Raw genomic sequence first — 12002 nt, forward strand, 5'->3', positions numbered from 1 at the left:
TTCTTCTCCTGCATCGTCGTCCATACCGTCGATGTCTTCGGAGCTGAAATCAAGCATGTCGGTTAAGTCGTCGACAGTGGCTATTAAGTGGGTGGTGGGTGGGGGGCGAATTTCATCGTCGTCCGCTTCCCACTCGAGCCGGACACAGTTCGGCCAAGGGCCTCCTGACAAGGAGAGAGACCTTAATGAATTTAGGACGTCGCCCACGGGCGAGTGCTGAAAGATATCCGCGGAGATGAACTCCATGACCGGTGCCCAATCAGATTCGATAGGCACGGACGCAGGTGGCTCGGAGCCTGTGGCCGGGGACGAATCCAAGGGTCCGGCAACACAAGTCTCACAAGAGGTGAAGTCAGTATTCGTCTCTATCACCGCTGGCTGTGCGGCCTCCGTGGCGGGGTCCATCCACCCGTCCTCGGACGACACGATCTGCTCCAGATTGAGGGCCGGAATAGCCATAGGTGTGTGATGACCCAAAAGAATAGGGGATCTATCGTAGTCCTTTCGATAAGTAAGAGTGTCGAACCCAATGAGGAGCAGAAGGAAATGATAAGCGGTTTTCAGCAAGGTATTCTCTGCAAGCACTGAAATTATAGGTAACAGATAGTTTTGTGATACGATAATTGGTAACGAGCAACAAGTAACAAAAGTAAATAAAGTGCAGCAAGGTGGCCCAATCCTTTTTGTAGCAAAGGACAAGCCTGGACAAACTCTTATATAGAGAAAAGCGCTCCCGAGGACACATGGGAATATCGTCAAGCTAGTTTTCATCACGTTCATATGATTCGCGTTCGGTACTTTGATAATTTGGTATGTGGGTGGACCGGTGCTTGGGTACTGTACTTACTTGGATAAGCATCCCACTTATGATTAACCTCTATTGCAAGCATCCGCAACTACAACAAAAGTATTAAGGAAAACCTAACCATAGCATGAAACATATGGATCCAAATCAGCCCCTTACGAAGCAACGCATAAACTAGGGTTTAAGCTTCTGTCACTCTAGCAACCCATCATCTACTTATTACTTCCCAATGCCTTCCTCTAGGCCCAAATAATGGTGAAGTGTCATGTAATCGATGTTCACATAACACCACTAGAGGAGAGACAACATACATCTCATCAAAATATCAAACGAATACCAAATTCACATGACTACTAATAGCAAGACTTCTCCCATGTCCTTAGGAACAAACATAACTACTCACAAAGCATATTCATGTTCATAATCAGAGGGGTATTAATATGCATATAGGATCTGAACATATGATATTCCACCAAATAAGCCAACTAGCATCAACTACAAGGAGTAATTAACAATACTAGTAACCCACAGGTACCAATCCCGGACTTAGAGACAAGAATTGGATACAAGAGATGAACTAGGGTTTGAGAGGAGATGGTGCTGGTGAAGATGTTGATGGAGATTGACCCCCTCCAGATGAGAGGATCGTTGGTGATGACGATGGTGATGATTTCCCCCTCTCGGAGGGAAGTTTCCCCGGCAGAACAGCTCTGCCGGAGCCCTAGATTGGTTCCGCCAAGGTTCCGCCTCGTGGCAGCGGAGTCTCATCTCGACAGCTTGCTTATTATTTTTCTTTGGACGAAAGACTTCATATAGCAGAAGATGGCCACAGGAGGGCCAATAGGGGGCCCACGAGCAGGGGCGTGCCCAGGGGGGTAGGGTGCGCCCCCACCCTCATGGACAGGACGAGCCCCCCTGATGTATTTCTTCCGCTCAGTATTTTTTATTATTTCGAGACATAACTTTCGTGGAGTTTCAAGACTTTTGGAGTTGTGCAGAATAGGTCTCTAATATTTGCTCCTTTTGTTGCCGAGAATTCCAGCTGCCGGCATTCTCCCTCCTTATGTAAACCTTGTAAAATAAGAGAGAATAGGCATAAGTATTGTGACATAATGTGTAATAACAGCCCATAATGCAATAAATATCAATATAAAAGCATGATACAAAATGGAGGTATCAACTCCCCCAAGCTTAGACCTCGCTTGTCCTCAAGCGAAAGCCGAAATCGAAAAATATGTCCACATGTTTAGAGATAGAGGTGTCGATAAAAATAAAATACGGACACAAGGGCATCATGATCATTCTTAGAACATCAACTTATATAATTCTTGTCATATGATTTCTTATGCTAGAGTAACAATTCAATCACAATTTCAAGTATGAATCATAAACTTCATTGAAAACTAACAAACTATAATCTCAGTCATTGGAGCAATTGCAATTTATCATAACATAGGAAAGAGTCAATATATAAGAGCTTTTCAGCAAGTCCACATACTCAACTTATGGGTATGGAGTTTTAATTGGACATAGAGAAAGATAGGGGCGTATAGTTTTGCCTCCCAACGTTTTACCTCAAGGGTAATGTCAATAATAATAGTTCATGAAAACTCACATCCAGTTAGCCATACATACCAGGATCTTTCCAACATGTTGTGCTTGCCAAAAGATAAAATGTAAAAAGGAAGGGTGAAGATCACCATGACTCTTATGTAAGGTAGGAGATAAAATTAAAAGATAGGCCCTTCGCAGAGGGAAGCAGAGGTTGTCATGCGCTTTTATGGTTGGATGCACAAAATCTTAATGCGAAAGAACGTCACTTTATATTGCCACTTGTGATATGGACCTTTGTTATGTAGTCCGTCGCTTTTATTTCTTCCATATCACATGATCGTATAAAGCTTATTTTCTCCCACACTAATAAGTCATACATATTTAGAGAGCAATTTTTATCTCTTGCACCGATGACAACTTACTTGGAGGATCTTACTCAATCCATAGGTAGGTATGGTGGACTCTCATGGCAAAACTAGGTTTAGGGATATTTGGAAGCACAAGTAGTATCTCTAATTGGTGCAAAGAATTGTCTAGCATGAGAGGGAAATGCAAGCTCAATCATGTTGGGTGATCCATGACAATATAATTTATCTCAGATGTAAGAAAACATAACCCATTATGTTGTCTTCCTTGTCCAACGTCAACTCTTTAGCATGTCATATTTTAATGAGTGTTCACAATCATAAAAGATGTCCAAGATATATAGTGTATTTATATGTGAAAACCTCTCTTTCTTTATTACTTCCTATTAATTGCAACGATGACCAAAACTATGTTTGTCAACTCTCAACAACTTTTAATCATCATACTCTTTATATGTGAGCTCATTACTCTCCATAAGATCCATATGATCTCTTTTATTTCTTTGTATTCTTTCTCTTTTATTTCATTCACTCAAGATTATGGCAAAATAATCAAGCCCTTGACTCAACACTAATCTTTATTATATATAGCTCACGGACTCGATTACATAGAAGGATCATAAAGCAAAACTCACAACTAGATCATACTAAAACTTTATGCTACTAGATCAAGATATTACCAAAAGGATCGAACTAAGAAAAACGGTGAAGATAGAAGTGATGGTGATACGATACCGGGGGACTCCCCCAAGCTTGGCAGTTGCCAAGGGGAGTACCCATACCCATGTGATTATGTCTCCTTTGTTGGTGAAGAGGGTGTTGATTTTGTTGATGGCGTAGGCTTCTTCCTTAATTTGCGCTTGAGGACATAATTTTGATCCCTTAAGTCATCGGTCTCCTGCTCAAGGTTTAATATCTTCTTGCATAATTCCTGTTTGTTTTCCTGCAAGAGGCGAAAAGGGATAAACTCGATCTTAGGCTTCTTTGCTCTATCAGGGAGGCTTGACTTTTTGACCTCCACATGCATGTCCCCAGGTTGGGGTAATGGGACTTCATCTTCATCTAAGCTCATCTCCTCCCTTCCCTTTGGTTCATAGTCCTCTTCTTCTTCCGTAGTCCAACCACAATGCTCCACGTCCCCATAGACCTTAGGGTCTACAAGATAATCAGCCACATAGCTTTCTCCTTCCGAATCCTGGGACGACATATTGCTCTAATCTGCAGCAGAAACGACTCGAAACAAGAGCAAGAGATTTTTGCGTGATACTGTGGTCAAAACCTTCGGGGGATTATATAATGAATTTTTACCGACCAAAATACGTAACTGTCAGAAAACGGAGTTCGGAGAGCACACGAGGTACCCACGAGGTAGGGGGCGCGCCCAGGGGGGTAGAGCGCGCCCTCCACCCTCGTGTCCTTCCCGGACTGCTTCTTATTTTTCCATTTTTCTAAATATTCCAAAACGGAAGAAAATTGCATTAGAACTGTTTTGGAGTCGGTTTACTTACCGTACCACATACCTATTCCTTTTCAGAGTCTGAAATGTTCCGAAAAGTGTCCTTTATGTATTCCTCCAGGGTTACGGTTTCAATGGTTTCAACATTTATAGGATTACCTGAGATATAATGTTTAATTCTTTGACCGTTCACCACCTTCGGATTTGTGCCTTCGCAGTTGTTTATTTTTATGGCACCGGAACGATAGACCTCCTCGATAACGTAAGGACCTTCCCATTTAGAGAGAAGTTTTCCTGCAAAAAATTCTTAATCGAGAGTTGTATAATAATACATAATCACCTACATTAAACTCACGCTTTTGTATTCTTTTGTCATGCCATCTTTTGACTTTTTCTTTAAACAACTTGGCATTTTCGTAGGCTTGGGTTCTCCATTCATCAAGTGAGCTAATGTCAAATAACCTCTTCTCACCGGCAATTTTGAAATCATAGTTGAGCTCTTTAATAGCCCAATAAGCCTTATGTTCTAGTTCGAGAGGTAAGTGACATGATTTTCCATAAACCATTTTATACGGAGACATACCCATAGGATTTTTATATGCAGTTCTATAGGCCCATAATGCATCATCAAGTTTCTTGGACCAATTTTTTCTAGATCTATTGATAGTCTTCTGCAAAATTAATTTGAGCTCTCTATTACTCAATTCTACTTGACCACTAGACTGAGGGTGATAAGGAGAGGCAATTCTATGATTAACATCATATTTAGCAAGCATTTTACGGAAAGCACCATGAATAAATTGTGAACCACCATCAGTCATTAAATATCTAGGGACTCCAAGCCTTGGAAAAATAACTTCTTTAAGCATCTTAATAGAGGTGTTATGATCAGCACTACTAGTTGGAATAGTTTCTACCCACTTAGTAACGTAATCAACATCAACTAAAATATGTGTATATCCATTAGAGGCAGGAAAAGGTCCCATATAATCAAAGCCCCAAACATCAAATGGTTCAATAACAAGTGAATAATTCATAGGCATTTCTTGACATATACTAATATTACCAATTCTTTGACATTCATCACAAGACAATACAAACTTACGGGCATCCTTGAAGAGAGTAGGCCAATAAAAACCGGATTGCAATACCTTATGTGCAGTTCTATCTCCAGCGTGGTGTCCTCCATAAGCCTCGGAATGACACTTGCGTAGGATCTGTTCCTATTCATGCTCAGGTACACAACGTGTAATAACACCATCTAGTCCTTCTTTATAAAGGTGTGGGTCATCCCAAAAGTAATGCCTCAAATCATAGAAACACTTTTTCTTTTGTTGGTATGTGAAACTAGGTGGTATAAATTTAGCAACAATATAATTAGCATAATCAGCATACCATGGAGTAGTATGAGAAGCATTTATGACATTTAATTGTTCATCAAGAAAGCTATCATCAATAGGTAGTGGGTCATCAAGCACATTTTCTAACCTAGACAAGTTGTCTGCAATGGGGTTCTCAGCTCCCTTTCTATCAACAATATGCAAATCAAATTCTTGTAGTAGGAGAACCCATCTAATAAGTCTAGGTTTATCATCTTTCTTTTCCGTAAGGTATTTAATAGCAGCATGATCTGTGTGAATAGTTACTTTAGAATCAACAATATATGGTCTAAACTTATCACAAGCAAATACAACTGCTAGGAATTCCTTTTCAGTAGTAGCATAATTTCTCTGAGCATTGTCTAGAGTTTTACTAGCATATTGAATAACATTTAATTTCTTATCAACTCTTTGCCCTAGAACAGCACCTACATCATAATCACTAGCATCACACATAATTTCAAAGGGTAAATTCCAATCAGGTGGCTGAACAATCGGTGCAGAGATCAATGCTTTCTGAAGTATTTCAAATGCTTCTACACAATCATCATCAAAGACAAATGGTATATCTTTTTGTAATAAATTAGTCAGAGGCCGAGAAATTTTTGAGAAGTCCTTAATGAATCTCCTATAAAAACCGGCATGACCAAGGAAACTTCTTATACCTTTGATGTCCTTGGGACATGGCATCTTTTCAATAGCATCAACCTTGCCTTTATCAACTTCAATACCTCTTTCAGAAACTTTATGCCCCAAGACAATACCTTCATTAACCATAAAGTGGCACTTTTCCCAATTCAAGACAAGATTAGTTTCTTCACATCTCTGCAAAACTCGATCAAGGTTGCTCAAGCAATCATCAAAAGAGGATCCATAGATGGAGAAATCGTCCATGAAAACCTCACAAATCTTTTCACAAAAGTCAGAGAATATAGCCATCATGCATCTTTGGAAGGTAGCAGGTGCATTACATAAACCAACAGGCATACGTCTATAAGCAAAAGTACCGAACAGGCAAGTAAAAGTGGTCTTAGATTGATCATCAGCTGACACAGGTATTTGAGAGAAACCAGAATAACCATCTAGAAAGCAAAAATGTGTATGTTTGGATATTTCTAGCATTTGATCAATAAAAGGTAAGGGGTAATGATCTTTTTTAGTAGCCTTATTTAATTTGTAGAAATAAATTACCATCCTATAACCTGTAATAATTCTTTGCGGAATCAATTCATCTTTATCATTAGGAATGATAATAATACCTCCCTTCTTAGGGACACAATGGACAGGACTTACCCACTGACTATCAGCAACGGGATAAATTATACCTGCCTCCAGAAGCTTTAGTATTTCCTTTCTTGCCAGTTCTTTCATCTTAGGATTCAGCCGTCGTTGGTGATCACAAACTGGTTTGGCATCTTTCTCCAAATTTATTTTATGTTGACATAGAGTGGGACTAATGCCCTTAAGATCATCAAGAGTATATCCAATAGCAGCGCGGTGCTTCTTCAGAGTTTTCAATAATCTCTCTTCTTCATGCTCTGAAAGGTTAGCACCAATAATAATAGGATATATCTTTTTCTCATAAAGATAAGCATATTTAAGAGTATCAGGTAACAGTTTGAGCTCAAACACGGGATCACCCTTGGGTGGAGGAGGATCCCCTAGGATTTCAACAGGCAAATTGTGTTTCAGGATGGGTTCCTGTTTAAAGAGCACTTCATCTATTTCCCTTCTTTCATTCATAAACTTATCATTTTCATGGTCTAGCAAATATTGTTCTAAAGGATCACTAGGAGGCACGGCAATAGAAGCAAGACCAATAATTTCATATTTACTAGGCAATTCCTCTTCACGGTGTTGTCTACGAAACTTAGAGAAATTAAATTCATGAGACATATCACCTAAACCAATAGTAACAACATCCTTTTCGCAATCTATCTTAGCATTAACTGTGTTCAAGAAGGGTCTACCAAATATAATGGGACAAAAGCTATCTTGTGGGGAACCAAGAACAAGAAAATCATCAGGATATTTAGTTTTCCCACACAAGACTTCAACATCTCTAACAATTCCAATTGGTGAAATAGTATCTCTATTGGCAAGTATAATTGTGAGATCAATATCTTCTAGCTCAGCAGGTGCAATATCATGCATAATTTATTTGTACAATTCATGAGGTATAGCACTAGCAATGGCACCCATATCACATAAGCCATGATAACAATGATCTCCTATTTTAACAGAAATATCAGGCATGCCTACCACGGGTCTATGTTTATCTTTAGCACAAGGTTTGGCAATACTAGCGGTTTCATTATAGAAATGAATAACATGCCCATCAATAGCAATATTAGGTTCAACTTTAATTTTCTCAGGAGGTGTATAAGTTCTAATATTGCTTTTACGAACCACAGTTGAAGCTTTAGCATGATCCTTTATCCTAACAAGGCAAGGTGGTTTCTCAACATAAGAAGTAGGAACAATAGGATCATTATAAGTGATAGTCTTTTCTTCAACTTTAATAGGTGCAACTACTTTTACTTCTATGGGAGGATGATATTTAAACCACTTCTCCTTAGGGAGATCAATATGACCAGCAAAAGATTCATAGAAAGAGGCTACTATCTCATAGTCAAGTCCATATTTAGTGCTAAATTTACGGAAAACATCGGTATCCATAAAAGATTTAACACAATCATACTTAGGTGTCATACCTGACTCTTTACCTTCGTCGAGGTCCCAATCCTCAGAGTTGCGTTTAATTATTTCCAATAAATCCCATTTGAATTCAATAGTCTTCATCATAAAAGAGCCAGCACAAGAAGTATCGAGCATGGTGCGATTGTTATCAGAAAGCCGAGCATAAAAAATTTGAATAATCTTTTCTCTTGGGAGCTCATGATTGGGGCATGAATATAACATTGATTTAAGCCCCCCCCCCCCAAGCTTGAGCGATGCTTTCTCCTTCGTGAGGCCAGAAATTATATATATAATTACGATCATGATGAACAAGATGCATATGATAAAACTTCTGATGAAATTCCAATTTCAATCGTTTGTAGTTCCATGACCCCGTAGCATCACATAGCCTATACCATGTCAATGCATCTCCCTTCAAAGATAAAGGGAAGACCTTCTTCTTAATAACATCTCCGGGCACACCTGCAAGCTTAAATAATCCACAAACTTCATCCACATATATCAGGTGCTCATCAGGATGCTTTGTTCCATCTCCCGCAAAAGGATTAGCTAGCAGTTTTTCTAACATACCCGAAGGAATTTCAAAGAAGACATTTTCATTTTCAGTAGGTTCAGTAGGTTGAGGAGCAACTCTTTGCTCTACTGGTCGGGGTGAAGATACCCCGAACAAGCCCCTCAGAGGATTACTTTCCGTAGTAACAAGTGACAGTAAATTTCAGCACACTATATAAATTTTTCCTTACCAAATTCCACCTGCAAAAGGTGCTTCACTCCCCAACAACGGAGCCAGAAAAGAGTCTTGATGACCCACAAGTATAGGGGATCTATCATAGTCCTTTGAATAAGTAAGAGTGTCGAACCCAACGAGGAGCAGAAGGAAATGATAAGCGGTTTTCAGCAAGGTATTCTCTGCAAGCACTGAAATTATTGGTAACAGATAGTTTTGTGATAAGATAATTGGTAACGAGCAACAAGTAACAAAAGTAAATAAAGTGCAGCAAGGTGGCCCAATCCTTTTTGTAGCAAAGGACAAGCCTGGACAAACTCTTATATAGAGAAAAGCGCTCCCGAGGACACATGGGAATATCGTCAAGCTAGTTTTCATCACGTTCATATGATTCGCGTTCGGTACTTTGATAATTTGGTATGTGGGTGGACCGGTGCTTGGGTACTGTCCTTACTTGGACAAGCATCCCACTTATGATTAACCTCTATTGCAAGCATCCGCAACTACAACAAAAGTATTAAGGTAAACCTAACCATAGCATGAAACATATGGATCCAAATCAGCCCCTTACGAAGCAACACATAAACTAGGGTTTAAGCTTCTGTCACTCTAGCAACCCATCATCTACTTATTACTTCCCAATGCCTTCCTCTACACCCAAATAATGGTGAAGTGTCATGTAATCGACGTTCACATAACACCACTAGAGGAGAGACAACATACATCTCATCAAAATATCGAACGAATACCAAATTCACATGACTACTAATAGCAAGACTTCTCCCATGTCCTCAGGAACAAATGTAACTACTCACAAGGCATATTCATGTTCATAATCAGAGGGGTATTAATATGCATATAGGATCTGAACATATGATATTCCACCAAATAAGCCAACTAGCATCAACTACAAGGAGTAATTAACACTACTAGCAACCCATAGGTACCAATCCCGGACTTAGAGACAAGAATTGGATACAAGAGATGAATAGGGTTTGAGAGGAGATGGTGCTGGTGAAGATGTTGATGGAGATTGACCCCCTCCAGATGAGAGGATGGTTGGTGGTGACGATGTCGATGATTTCCCCCTTGCGGAGGTTAGTTTCCCCGGCAGAACAGCTCTGCCGGAGCCCTAGATTGGTTCCGCCAAGGTTCCGCCTCGTGACGGCGGAGTCTCGTCTCAAAAGCTTGCTTATTATTTTTCTTCGGACGAAAGACTTCATATAGCAGAAGATGGCCACAGGAGGGCCAACAGGGGGCCCATGAGGCAGGGGGGCGCGCCCAGGGGGTAGGGCGTGCCCCCCACCCTCGTGGACAGGTGGAGGCCCCCCTGATGTATTTCTTCCGCCCAGTATTTTTTATTATTTCCAAAAATAACTTTCGTGGAGTTTCAGAACTTTTGGAGTTGTGCATAATAGGTCTATAATATTTGCTCCTTTTCCAGCCCAGAATTCCAGCTGCCGACATTCTCGCTCCTTATGTAAACCTTGTAAAATAAGAGAGAATAGGCATAAGTATTGTGACATAATGTGTAATAACAGCCCATAATGCAATAAATATCAATATAAAAGCATGATGCAAAATGGACGTATCAGTGTGATCTCCCGAACACCGTCTGGCGGCAGAGCTAAGTCATGCTCGTCGTGACTGTGCAGCGCACCTGACATGGGCTCGAATCCGTCGAAGATCAAGTCTCCGCGGATGTCGGCAGTATAGTTCAAGCTTCCAAACCTGACCTGATGGCCAGGGGCGTAGCTCTCGGTCTGCTCCAGATGGCCAAGTGAGTTGGCCCGCAGTACCAAGCCGCCGAATACGGAGATCTATCTGGGGAGAAAAACCTGACCCTGGATTGCATCGTTGCCGATGATCGAAGGAGCCATCAAGCCTTATGGTGACGGCATAGTGGAACTCTCAATGAAAGCACCAATGTCGGTGTCAAAACCGGCGGATCTCGGGTAGGGGGTCCCGAACTGTGCGGCTAAGGCGGATGGTAACAGGAGGCGGGGGACACAATGTTTACTCAGGTTCGGGCACTCTCGGTGGAGGTAATACCCTACTTCCTGCTTGATTGATCTTTATGATATGAGTATTACAAGAGTTGATCTACCACAAGATCGTAGAGGCTAAACCCTAGAAGCTAGCCTATGATTATGATTGTTGTTGTCCTACGGACTAAACCTCCGGTTTATATAGACACCGGAGGGGGCTAGGGTTACACAGAGTCGGTTACAAGGGAGGAGATCTACATATCCGAATTACCAAGCTTGCCTTCCACGCAAAGGAGAGTCCCACCCGGACACGGGACGAAGTCTTCAATCTTGTATCTTCATAATCCAACAGTCCGGCCAAAGTATATAGTCCGGCTGTCCGAGGACCCCCTAATCCAGGACTTCCTCACAGGTGCCTTCCCCTTTTCATCAGTTGAGGTATAAGTCTGCTTGAGGACTTCAATCGGGGGTAGGTAGCCGAGGTGATTCTGAAAATCAGCCTTCTAGTTGAGTGAAGACCTTGTTCTGAGGAATCTCATAATCCAAGGAGCATAAGGCTTCAACTCAAATAGAGAGAGTGCAACATTTGCTAGAGTTCTCATGAAGAAATCATAGTAATTGACAGGAATGATATGAATGATGTTGAATAGCAGATTCTTCATGATGCCAACTATTTCCTCATCAGATGAGTCGTGGCCTTTGATAGGACTCATTGTCCTCGTTAGAATGCGATAGACTGTTCTAGGCACATATAGCAATTCCTTCACGAGGAATTTGGTCCTTGGGGCTTGACCGGGCTTCAGGGGCTTCATTAGTACTTGCATGTAATGGGTAGTAAGTTCAAGTTCTTGGTACAGGCAGCGAGCTCCTTCACTGGGTCGACTGATGGGCAGGGCGTGAAGTAATTCAGAGGCCAGTGCCTTATAATGAGTGTCATCGGTCATCCAGTCCAAGACCCGGGTGTTGATATCTTCAGGATTACCTGTGATGTGCAGTGTCGCATAGAACTGAAGGATAAGCTCTTCATT

The sequence above is a fragment of the Triticum urartu genome, chromosome 5 (genome assembly GCF_003073215.2).
Source record: "Triticum urartu cultivar G1812 chromosome 5, Tu2.1, whole genome shotgun sequence".
Classification (NCBI taxonomy): domain Eukaryota; kingdom Viridiplantae; phylum Streptophyta; class Magnoliopsida; order Poales; family Poaceae; genus Triticum; species Triticum urartu.